This window comes from Phyllobates terribilis, unplaced genomic scaffold, assembly GCF_046119375.1.
Source record: "Phyllobates terribilis strain yellow unplaced genomic scaffold, ASM4611937v1 Scaffold_4__5_contigs__length_816908805, whole genome shotgun sequence".
Taxonomy (NCBI): domain Eukaryota; kingdom Metazoa; phylum Chordata; class Amphibia; order Anura; family Dendrobatidae; genus Phyllobates; species Phyllobates terribilis.
In genome coordinates this window covers 156,404,556-156,416,206 of record NW_027362764.1, presented here as the reverse complement: position 1 = coordinate 156,416,206, position 11,651 = coordinate 156,404,556, and the positions used below count along the sequence as shown (strand labels likewise).

General features: G+C 39.0%; 1 long non-coding RNA gene across 1 annotated transcript; it reads left to right on the top strand.

Moving 5' to 3' along the window:
- The first annotated feature begins 620 nt into the window (after positions 1–620).
- On the top strand, positions 621–6,409 carry LOC141264251 (uncharacterized). Its single transcript, XR_012319856.1, has 3 exons — positions 621–745; positions 4,919–5,024; positions 6,049–6,409. It is a non-coding gene; the product is annotated as an uncharacterized lncRNA (long non-coding RNA).
- The last annotated feature ends 5,242 nt before the right edge of the window (positions 6,410–11,651 follow it).

Genomic DNA, 11,651 nt, shown 5'->3' with positions numbered 1-11,651 from the left:
GTCAATGGCGGCAATTACACTGCGTGTCCGCAAAATTAATGGACATGCTGCGTATTTTTCTGCAATGATAATCCGCAGCGGAAATTTCCGCAGCATGTGCACAGCACATGCGGATTATCATTGGGGACCATGGGGCACGTATTACCAAGCTTTTTTTAAGCGTTTTCGCAGCGGAAATTCCACGGCAAAAACACTTGAAAAACGCATAGTGGGCACACAGCCTTAATCATCAAGCTTAAGTTGTACTGCTGACTTTGTCCTCTTCCGAGCACTTTCGTGAATAAAAATATATCCACAGTCCGTTGCGCTGGTTCCTTCCATTCTGTTTTTTCCTACTGCCTTATCTGCTTGTATGCATTTAAGCACTGCAAAAAAAAATAACATGACAAAAAAGGTTTAGTTTACCTAATTTCCAAAGTATGTATAAAGGTTAAAAAAATCTATTTGACCTTAGAGTTAAATCTGAAAATGTTGAAGATTTTAGAATACGTTGCTAGGCAGTGCATTGCTTTCTTGTTTTCAGATGACTCATAGTTTTTGATATATGAGTTGAAAGCTTGTTCTTCTTTCCAAGCGGAAATTCTTTGAAAGATATAGGCCTGGATATGGCAACATAAACAATCTGCTTTTTTTTCTTCTGTTAAATACCTGCACTGCAAAACTACAAGCCATAACAATTTCACTAGCAGTGGCAAGTATCGGCAGGTTGGCTCCTTTCTGTGCGTAAGACTCTTATTTTGCAATGGTATGTACATCAAGAAAGATTTCATGTTATCAAGGAAACTGGTAAAGACTGGGTGATATCACTGCTATCCCTTCTTTTTATTAAGATGAAAGTTCATTGGAATTGCAGGATGAAATTTAATCTGGAATTTGTGTTGTTTTTAGAAAACTGGAGACTTGTAGAGGTATACATCAGAGAAGATGACGTTCTTGCAGCATGTACAACCCAAATGTGTAAATGTAAGACGAGACAGCAAAAAACAGCATTTAAAAGCAGATAATGTGTGGGGAGTTTGCTGCATAGCTTGGATTGTAGGAAATTAAGTAATGAGAACCATAGTGGCTATGTTCACACCAGGCTTTTTTTCAGCGTTTTTTTAATGCGATTTTCTTTATGCAAATTTTCTGCTGAGTTTTACAGTACCAGAATAGTCTATGAGATTTCAGAAATCTCATGCACACACATTGTTTTTTGTGTCATCAGTATTTTGTACTTTGCATGGTGTTTTGCACAACAGAGCATGTCACTTCTTTCACCGTTTTTTCTGCCGTTTTGCAGCGTTTTTCACCGAATAGGTAATTTTTTTTTTGTCCCTGAACTTTATCAGCCTGCATAAAGAGACAAATGGACAGTGGAAAAAAACGCAGGAAAAACACTGCAAAAAAAACAAACAAAACCAAGCAAAACCTGCTTTTCGGAGGCAGAAACGTTACTGCCAAGAGATGCAGAAATAAAACGCTGAAAAAAGGCCTAGTGTGAACATAGCTTTATACAGCCAGCACTGACGTGTAGCTGCAGTGATTGGAGCTAGCTCCCTTGAATGTTGTAGTCAATCCCAAATATGTCATCTAAGTGGTTAAACAGAGGGGTGAGGTTCCTTGTAGTGTGATCGTGGCGTTCCAATATGCTGCCATCATACTTGCAAGAAAGCTTTTTTTTTTTAAATACCTTTAAAAAATAATAATGTATGATAATCATATATATCATTAGGTCCAGAAGTATTTGAACAACATGTAAACTGAATGAACAAAAGAGAAATCTAAATCAGATCAATATTTGGTGTTATCAATATTTGTCTTAAAAACAGCATCAAAGTATAAATTCTTTATAGTACACTTGCACACAGTTATTAAAAAAACTCAGCAGACAGGTTGTTACAAACATCTTGGAGAACTAACCACAGATTTTCTGTGGATGTAGGCTTGCACAAATCCTTTTATCTCTTCATGTAATCCCAGACGGACTCGATGTTGAGATCAGGGCTCTGTGGGGCAATATCTTTACCTCCAGGACTCCTTCCAGAACATTTTGATTCATCAGTCCAGAGCACCTTCTGGCATTTTTCTGCACCCTAGTTCCTGTTTTCGTGAACAGTCAAGTCACTTGGTCTTCTTTGAATAACAAAGGTATGTTTTTTTTCGCCACAATTCTTCCATGAAGATAAATTCTAGCCAGACTGTAGATGAGTGTAGTTGGGTCCTGCTGGTTGCTGACAGTTCTCAGCTGATGGCACTGCTGGACATCTTTCAATTTCAAAGTTTCAATTTCACTTTCAAAGGGAAGTACGCATGACGTGTTTCTCACCTGTTGCGCTAAATTACCTTGGCCAACCACTACATATAACGGTGTTTAACTTTGCCCCTTCCTTGGTACTACTTCAAAAGAATTTGTACAGCAGAACCCCAGTCAGCTTTGAAATCTTTGCCTGGGAGAGCTTGCTGATGCACTATAACTACATTGTATCTTGGTGCTGTGCTCAGTCTTTCTATAATGTACAACCTTTGACATGAATCTGTCTTCCACAACCTCACCTTTTTAGCAGCATCTGGCTCTTCCTCACACAGTTTCAAATCTCCTACACAGCTGTTTTTGTTTCAGTTAATGATTGTATTTCAACTTACATATAAAAATGATCCTCGTTATCACATATTTGGTATAATTTGTTATTCATACACCAGACTTTTATCCTACAAAATCCCTAACTGTGTGCAAGTATCCTAGAACAATTGATGCTATTTGTTTTGAATGCAAAGGGTGGTCAAATCAAATATTAATTTGATTTAGACTTTTGTTTTGTTCACTCACTTTTCATTTTGTTAAAGGGAATCTGTCATTAGGTTTTTGATACCTTATCTGAGAGCAGCCTAATGTAGGCAAAGAGAAGCTGAATCCAATGATTTATCACTTAAATTACTAGGTGCAGCCATTTTGATACAATCAGATATACAAAGTCCATAGACAGTGAGCTGCTTATCACAGGAGGGGGATTGCCAGACTAGTCCAGCAATGTTAATCTCTTAGTGATAAATCCTTTACTGTTAGTAAACAGCATCACACATTTTGACAAGTGACACATCCCTGAATTCTGTGTTTTAGCCTCTATCTCGGATTACATAGCAAAAACCTGCTGACAGATTCACTTTAACTGATAAAAATAAGCAAGTGACACTTCTATTTTTTAAAGCATTCTTTTTTATGGCTGCTTAAAACTTTTGCACAGTAGAAAAACATAAACATTGGGTATTGTCAGAAATGCAATTTAAATGTAAACCAGTAAAATAATACATTATTTATCCTCCATTGGTCATAGGGGCTTCAAGTGAAGCTCCATCTAAGCAGAAAGATGGCTCTCCTGTCCATAGCGGGAGAAGTTGGAAGGGAAGGCGGGCAATAGCCAAGGGAACTGTTGGACCAGCAATTCAGCTATATAGAAGAAGCTTCTTCATCCAATTGCGTTATGGCCAATGTGATGGCATTAACCAGATAAATACCTTCGCTTTATGGAAAGCTACTTTTAACTGGGAAAAATTGTCTTAGTTTGGCTCTATTGCCATTGACCTCAGTGTCATGGTGAGATAAAGATCAACCGGGGAACACAAAGTTCTCATATTTACACCACTTCCTCACTTTTTCATCTCTCTCTTCCTCTTCCCTGGTTGAATTGAACTGGTATATGTCAACCATAATAATTACTGTGTAAAAATAAAAAATTAATGATAGATATATATACATATCAGTAATGCTGTAAACTAAAAATGCTTTCAAACATAGAAGTGTTAATAGTATATTTTTTTGTTAACAAACAAAATGCAAAGTGAATGAACAAAAGAGAAAAAAAAATTAAATCAATATTTGGTGTGACCGCCCTTTGTCTTCAAAATAACATAATTTCTTCTAGGTACACCTTCACAAAGTTAGGGATTTTGAAGGATTACAGTCAAGAGTATGAGTAATCAATTACACCAGATGGGTGATAATGATTACAGTCTTTAACTAAAACAGAAACAGTTCTGCAGGAGGCTTAGAATTAGGTCATTGTGTGCAAAAATTAAAGAAGTCCTCCCATGAAGGAAAGTTGAACTTGATAGACCTAAGTCTTTATTTAACCTACGTTACTATGAAGATTACTTTGTTTAAATCTGTGTATATCTGCATGTAATGTAGTGTGTATGTGTTTATATCCTCACCTACCATCACCTTCTCCGGTATCCAGCGCCGTTTTGCTCTTCTTCTTCTCATTGACGTCAGCACTGTTCAGAGTCTCTGGGTCACACTGCGCTCTGCATGACGCGGAAGTGGCTTTTAGAGTGTAAGCCTATGGAGCATCAGAACAAAGAACCATGGACTTACATTGTAAAAGAGACTTACGGCCTATGCATAGGGCAATCCAGAAAGTCTAAAGAGCAGTGACGTCACTGAGAACAGGAGTAGAACGGCTCTGGATACCGGAGAAAACAGCGTAGGTGAGTTTTAGTGATGAGCGAACGTGCTTGGATAAGAGGTTAATCGAGCATGCTCGAGTCCTAACCGAGTATCTTCGGCGTGCTCGTATATTATGTTCGAGTCCCTGCTTCTGCATGATTTGCGGCTATTACACAGCCTCAGCACATGCAGGTATTGCCTGTTTGTTAGGGAATTCTCACGTGTTGAGGCTGACTAACAGCCGCAAATCATGCAGACTCAGGGGCTCGAACATAATATACGAGCACGCCGAAGATACTCAGATACCACCCGAGCGTGCTCGGTTAACCCCTTATCCGAGCATGTTCGCTCATCACTAGAGAGTATATAAACACATACACGCTATATTACATGCATATATACACAGATTTTTTGAAAAAATAATGTTCAAGAGAGGTCTTCTTTCACTATTTGGGGCTTGGTATTAATGATTTTTATCTTTGTATATTTCAGCATTGAGGGACTTTAATATTGTCAAGGGACACACATTGTCTGACATGGCCATTAAATTGTGATTGCGTGAAGATGGAACCAGTTAGTAGAGACCAACGAGACCTGGGTAAGGGCTCGCTCACATCACTGTATTAATCGGACAAGTGCTGTCCGATTTTTTTTTATCAAATAGCACTCAGACCAATGATATGTAGTGGACCAGTGCTGATCAACGTTTTTTTTTCTCATACCGATTCGACATGAGAAACAAATTGCAGCATGCTGCAATTTGATGCGTAGATTGGACGAGACTCGCCCATTCAAGTTTCTGGGTGCGTGGAAATCATTGGACTGCACTCGGATGACATATGAGTGCAGTTCAATTTCTCCAGAGTCACAGAATGGAGAAGATGGAGAAATGTTGTTCTCTATCTTCTCCAAACAGTGTGCTCCGATTCTTGCATCTCAGAATATAAAATCACATTATTTAGACACTTGGATCAAACTCTGTCATAATCGGCCCAATTCCCTTGGATGAATCTATGGTCGTGTGACCCTAGCCCATTAGTCGGAATTGGAGCTGTGGGACATTGGTGAGGTTAGAACATTATTTGTCTTAAGCAGTCCGAGCCCTTGAAAGATAAGGGGAGCATTTATCAACACTTTTGTGGCACTTTACTAATGTAAAAAAAGTGCAGGTTTTGTTGCACAGCGCTTTTGTGCAAAAATTTCTGATGTTTTAAGGCACCCAAAAATTGGGTTGGAAAGTGTGTATAGTACGGTAAATTGGGTTAAGTCAGATTTATGAATTTTAACTTATAAAAAAGTTGCAAAAAGTTACAAATTCTTCAAACATTGTTAATAGATTTGGCACAAATAGAGAAATCTTCCCACAAAAATTTCTCTTATGATGAATTTCCCCAAACTATAAACTGCTGGATGCCTTTAATACTGGCACTCAGTGAAAGTGATGCACCATAATATCTCTCCACCATAGAGGATGTGCCAGAATCACATGTCAAATGTAGGGTTTAATGAGGTTTTCCAGAAAACTGGAACACCTAAACTGACATAGCTAACCCTAATATTTCAAGAAGAACAAATAAATTGATTTTGGAACAAATCATGCCTGACATGTTTCTCAAAACAAGGATCACCAATTGGACACATCATACAAAGAGAGCAATCACTGGAGAAGGACATCATGGTCGGAACAATAGAAGAAACAAGGCGAAGAGGAAGACCAGTAACCCGATGGCTTGATACTATCAAGATAACGGTGGGGAAGACCTGGTGGACTTATGTAGGATTGCACAAGATCGATTTTCCTACAGATCGTTCATCTATCAAGTCGCCATGGCCCGAGATCGAGCCAAAGACTGTTTATAAAAAAAAGTAAAAAAAATTCTGATAAAGCCTATTTTTCCTATGTGTTTATTAGTGTGTGTGCGTCTTTAAAAGTCTCCTAGAACAGGACCTCTAATCACTCAACACTCCTCGTCATGTGACAGGCAGTTCATTCATCAGGGTTATGCAGTAGACTATAATGGAAATCAGCTTTTCCTTTGTGCAAGATCTGTTTATGCATTAAAAAAAACCTGTCTATCCGGTTTCATGGTTGTGAAATAGACTACGGCATTATTATTGTGCAGGTTTATGCAGTGAGATTGATTTATGTTAATCTTGTCGGACAGGAATATCACTTACAACATTTCAATTAGATCTCTGGGAATAAAAAAAAATAAAGGCTGAGTTTATTCCAGATGGTGTGAAATGTTACATTCTAATTCTTTCCAATGGTAACTTTAAAGAATATATTTGAAAGAATATTTTCACTTTTTTTTTTTTTTTTTTAATTAGGACATGATGGTTTGGATATGTGGAGAGATCACAATTTTACTTATCATAACAGTAAACAGAAGAGTTTTAATCACCACTGCTTCTCTATAATTAGTAAAATTAGCTTAGGCTTGTTGGTACAAAAATTACATTTTGGCATAAAAGCTGCTTTGTCATTTCTAATTTAGATAATTTTTCTTACTCATTAATCTTACTGTGCGCCAGGACCCCAGCTCCTAATGAGAACAGAAAGGGGAACTACAGCTCAGTGAGTAGAACATTGTAATTGTAATCTTGTATTAAGCAGCCTAAAACACAGCTTTTGTTAATATTATAAGCCAACTTGGCAACAATGTATTGTTAGTCAAAGTAAATTAACAATGTTCCACTCCAAGGTAGTCAATGGAAGAGGAACAAAACTTCTAAACATGAACATTTCCAATGCTACAAATACTCTACTGTTCTGCTAACGTCCCCATCATTTACCCCGCTGCTATAAAATTCTTCATCTAAATTTCCACGTATTGACATCTCTAAACAAGTTGTACAATAACCTCATGGGCTGATAAATTCAGACCTTACGTAACCTTTCATGTCAACCACAAAGTGTTTTGAATGCAGATGTTGAGAAGTTTAGTTTTGAGTGTAAAAAGAAGTGAATTTAAAAAAAAAAAGAAGAAGATAACTCAGCATGCACAATGTATTTTATTGTATTAATGGAAAGCGCATACATTTAACCGCTTAAGCCCCGCGGGTGGTTTGCACGTTAATGACCGGGCCAATTTTTACAATTCTGACCACTGTCACTTTATGAGGTAATTACTCTGGAACGCTTCAACGGATCCCCCTGATTCTGAGATTGTTTTTTCGTGACATATTGTACTTCATGATTGTGGAAAAATTTCTTCGATATCACTTGCGTTTATTTGTGAAAAAAACGGAAATTTGGCGAAAATGTTGAAAATTTTGCAATTTTCAAAATTTGAATTTTTAAGCCCTGAAATCAGAGCGATATGTCACACAAAAGAGTTAATAAATAACATTTCCCACATGTCTACTTTACATCAGCACAATTTTGGAACCAAAATTTTTTTTTGTTAGGGAGCTATAAGGGTTAAAAGTTGACCAGCGATTTCTCATTTTTCCAACAAAATTTACAAAACCATTTTTTTAGGGACCACATCACATTTGAAGTCACTTGGAGAGGTCTTTTTGACAGAAAATACCCAAAAGTGACACCATTCTAAAAACTGCACCCCTCAAGGTGCTCAAAACCACATTCAAGAACTTTATTAACCCTTCAGGTGCTTCACAGGAATTTTTTGAATGTGGAAGAAAAAAATGAACATTTAACTTTTTTCACAAAAATGTTACTTTAGATCCAATTTTTTTTATTTTCACAGGGGTAACAAGAAAAAATGGACCCCAAAATTTGTTGTGCAATTTCCCCTGGGCACGCAGATATCAAATATTTGGGGAAAAAACACTGTTTGGGCGCACGGCAGGGCTCAGAAGGGAAGGAGCGCCATTTGACTTTTTGATTGTAAAATTTGCTTGAATAATTAGCGGACGCCATGTTGTGTTTGGAGAGCCCCTGTGTGCCCAAACTTTGGAGCTCCCCCACAAGTGACCCCATTTTGGAAACTAGACCCCCCAAGGCACCTTTATAGATGCATAGTGAGCACTTGGAACCCCCAGGTGCTTCACAAATTGATTCGTAAAAATGAAAAAGTGAAAAAAAAAACACTTTTTCATTTTTATGAATCAATTTGTGAAACACCTGGGGTTCCAAGTGCTCACTATGCATCTAGATAGGTGCCTTGGGGGGTCTAGTTTCCAAAATGGGGTCACTTGTGGGGGAGCTCCAATGTTTGGGCACACAGGGGCTCTCCAAACGCAACATGGCGTCCGCTAACAATTTGAGCCGATTTTCCATTCAATTTGTTAGCGGACACCATGTCGCGTTTGGAGAGCCCGTGATGTGCCTAAACAGTGGAGCTCCCCCACAAGTGTCCCCATTTTAGAAACTATACCCCTCAAGGATTTTATTAAGGTGTATAGTGAACATTTTGAACCCAGAGGTACGGCACAGAATTTGTTTACATTAGGTCATCATATTGAATAAGTTGTCATTATTCTTGAGCGCAAGTGCTCGCTACTTGGGTTTGCATCGGGTACTCAGGTATGCACCATGTACAGCGTGTGCTCGAGTGACATGCTCGAGTCCCTGCTCCGCATGTTTCACGGTTATTAGACTCCCAAAAAAAAACATGCGGGGATCGCTCGTGCATGGCAGGCCATCCCCGTAAAGTTTTTTGGCCGCGAAGCATATGGGGCAGAGACTCGAGCATGTCACTCAAATACCCACGATACTCAATGCATACCAGAGCACCCGATGCAAACTCAAGTAGCGAGCACTTGCTCTCAACACTAGTCGCCATATCGTCATCTTTTTTTCTTACTTTTGAAAAAAATCCCAACCCCAGCCCTAACCCTAGCACAACCCTAGCCCTAGCACAACCCTAGCCCTAGCACAACCCTAGCCCCAGCACAACCCTAGCCCCAGCACAACCCTAGCCCCAAACCCAGCCCTAACCCTAGCCCAATCCTAACCCAAGAGTTTATTTTTGACGCCGTTCCTTCTGCGGTATAAGTGATTAGACGACTTTATTCTTCGGGTCGGTGCTATTACAGTGATACCAGAATCATATGGGGTTTTTATGACTGACAGCTGTCACACACTAAAAGACGCATTTTTTGTAAAATCTAGTTTTTGCATCGCCATATTTTGAGAGCTATAATTTTTCCAGATTTTGGCAGACAGTCATGTGACGGCTCGTTTTTTGCGGGATGACTTGACGTTGTTATTGGTGCCATTTTCAGGCACGTGACATTTTTTGATCGCTTTCTATTCCGATTTTTGGGAGGCAGAATAAACAAAAACCAACAATTCAGGAATTGTTTTTTTTTTTTTTTTTTTATTCTGTTCCGCGTGTGGTAAAATTGATGAGGTAGCTTTATTCTTCGGGTCAGTACGTTTACAGCGATACCACATTTGTATCATTTTTCTATGTTTTGGCGCTTATACACAATAAAAGCTATTTTATAGAAAAAAATATTTTTTAGCATAGCTTTATTCTGAGAGCTATAACTTTTTTATTTTTCGGCTGATGGAGCTGTATGGTGGCTTGTTTTTTGCGGGACGAGATGACGTTTTCAGCGGTATCATTTTTATTTATATGCGTCTTTTTGATCGCGTGTTATTCCACTTTTTGTTTGGCGGTATGGTGATAAAGCATTGTTTTTTGCTTCGTTTTTTTTTTTGTTTTTTTTACCGTGTTCACTGAAGGGGTTAACTAGTGGGACAGCTTTATAGGTCAGGTTGTTCCGGACGTGGCGATACCAAATATGTGTACTTTTATTGTTTTGTTTTGTTTTTTTTTATAATAATATTTATTGATGGGTACAATATATTTTTATTTTTGGTGTATTATTTTTTTTATTTTTTTATAATATTTTTGCACATTTTTATTTTTTTTCCACTTTCACACAGTTTATACACTTTATTACTTTGTCCCACTCTGGGACTTTCACTTTTTTTTTTCTGATCGCCTGCATGGCACAGGAATGAAGCACCATCCCTATGCCATGAAGGCTGTCAGAAGTGCACAGTGTGAAGATTGCTTGGAGATGCACTGCGCATGCCCAAGCAATCTTCCTGCTCTCTGGTGACCCGGATGTTGTCATGACGACATCGGGTCGTCATGGCAACACCCGGGAAGCCTTTGCAGACTGCGCTGGAAGCTGGAAGAGGAGGTGAGTATCGCTGATCACCTCCCCTTGCCCCCGCAATGCCGCGATCGACTTCGATCGACTTCGATCGCAGCATCGCGGGGGTTAATGTGCTGGGAGCGGTGCAGGACACATAGTACCGGGTGTCAGCTGTGACAATCAGCTGACACCCGGCGGCGATCGCGCCCGCACAGCCTGTGTGCGCGCGCGATCGCCATGACGTACTAATACGAGTCTGGCTCTTAAGTCCCAGGGCACAGACGTGTATTAGTACGTCAGATGTTATTAAGGGGTTAAAGAATAACCACTGTTTTAATTTTCTTTTCATAATTCAGTAATACACGTGAAAATAACCAACTTTGTAATATATCTTATCAGAGAAATCTGCTTCTTTCTCCTCCTAGACTGATCTTTCATGCTGTAAATTCTGCATTAAGTGAAGACAGATTTTCCATTACTGAGATAGTAGAAGACAGCTGGTGCTTATAAGATTCTATGGAGAGGGGAGGGAGGAGCTGTAAACTCTCATGAAGAGTTATGGTGCTTTCACAGTGCGCTTTCTCCTACGTTCATTGGTCTCATTGGGGTATACGTCTGTACCCCCCACAAAAATGAATTCGGGTGTTTGGACCAACAGGGCCATTGGCTATAATGGTGCCGACGGAGTCAACGCGTGCTCTGTCGTTCATTATTTTTGGTCGTATACACCTACTGGAGGCGGACACTCAGATGTAGTAGACAAAGCGCAGTATGAAAGCACGCTTACATTCTAAGAGTATCACAACCTAACAAGGGTTTCTGTATAATGAGATTGCTTGGACTTACTTGAAAAAATAAACTCTCACAATCTGCAGGGGAAAAATTAGGGGAATCTGCCATCAGATTTTACGATAAAAGCCTACATACATTAGAAAAAAACAAATGATGAAGCTGATGTACTTACTTTGATAGTCTGAGTGTCAATGACTGCACAACCTCTTATTAAAAGGAGCATGAGTTGTATCCATAAAATTCTGATTTTAATACCAGGAGAAAAACCTTTAAAAATGATACAGCCAGTCTGGCATGGATTTTCAAACTAAATACACTAGCCTCATCAGGTCTAAGGCCAGGATCAGACAGG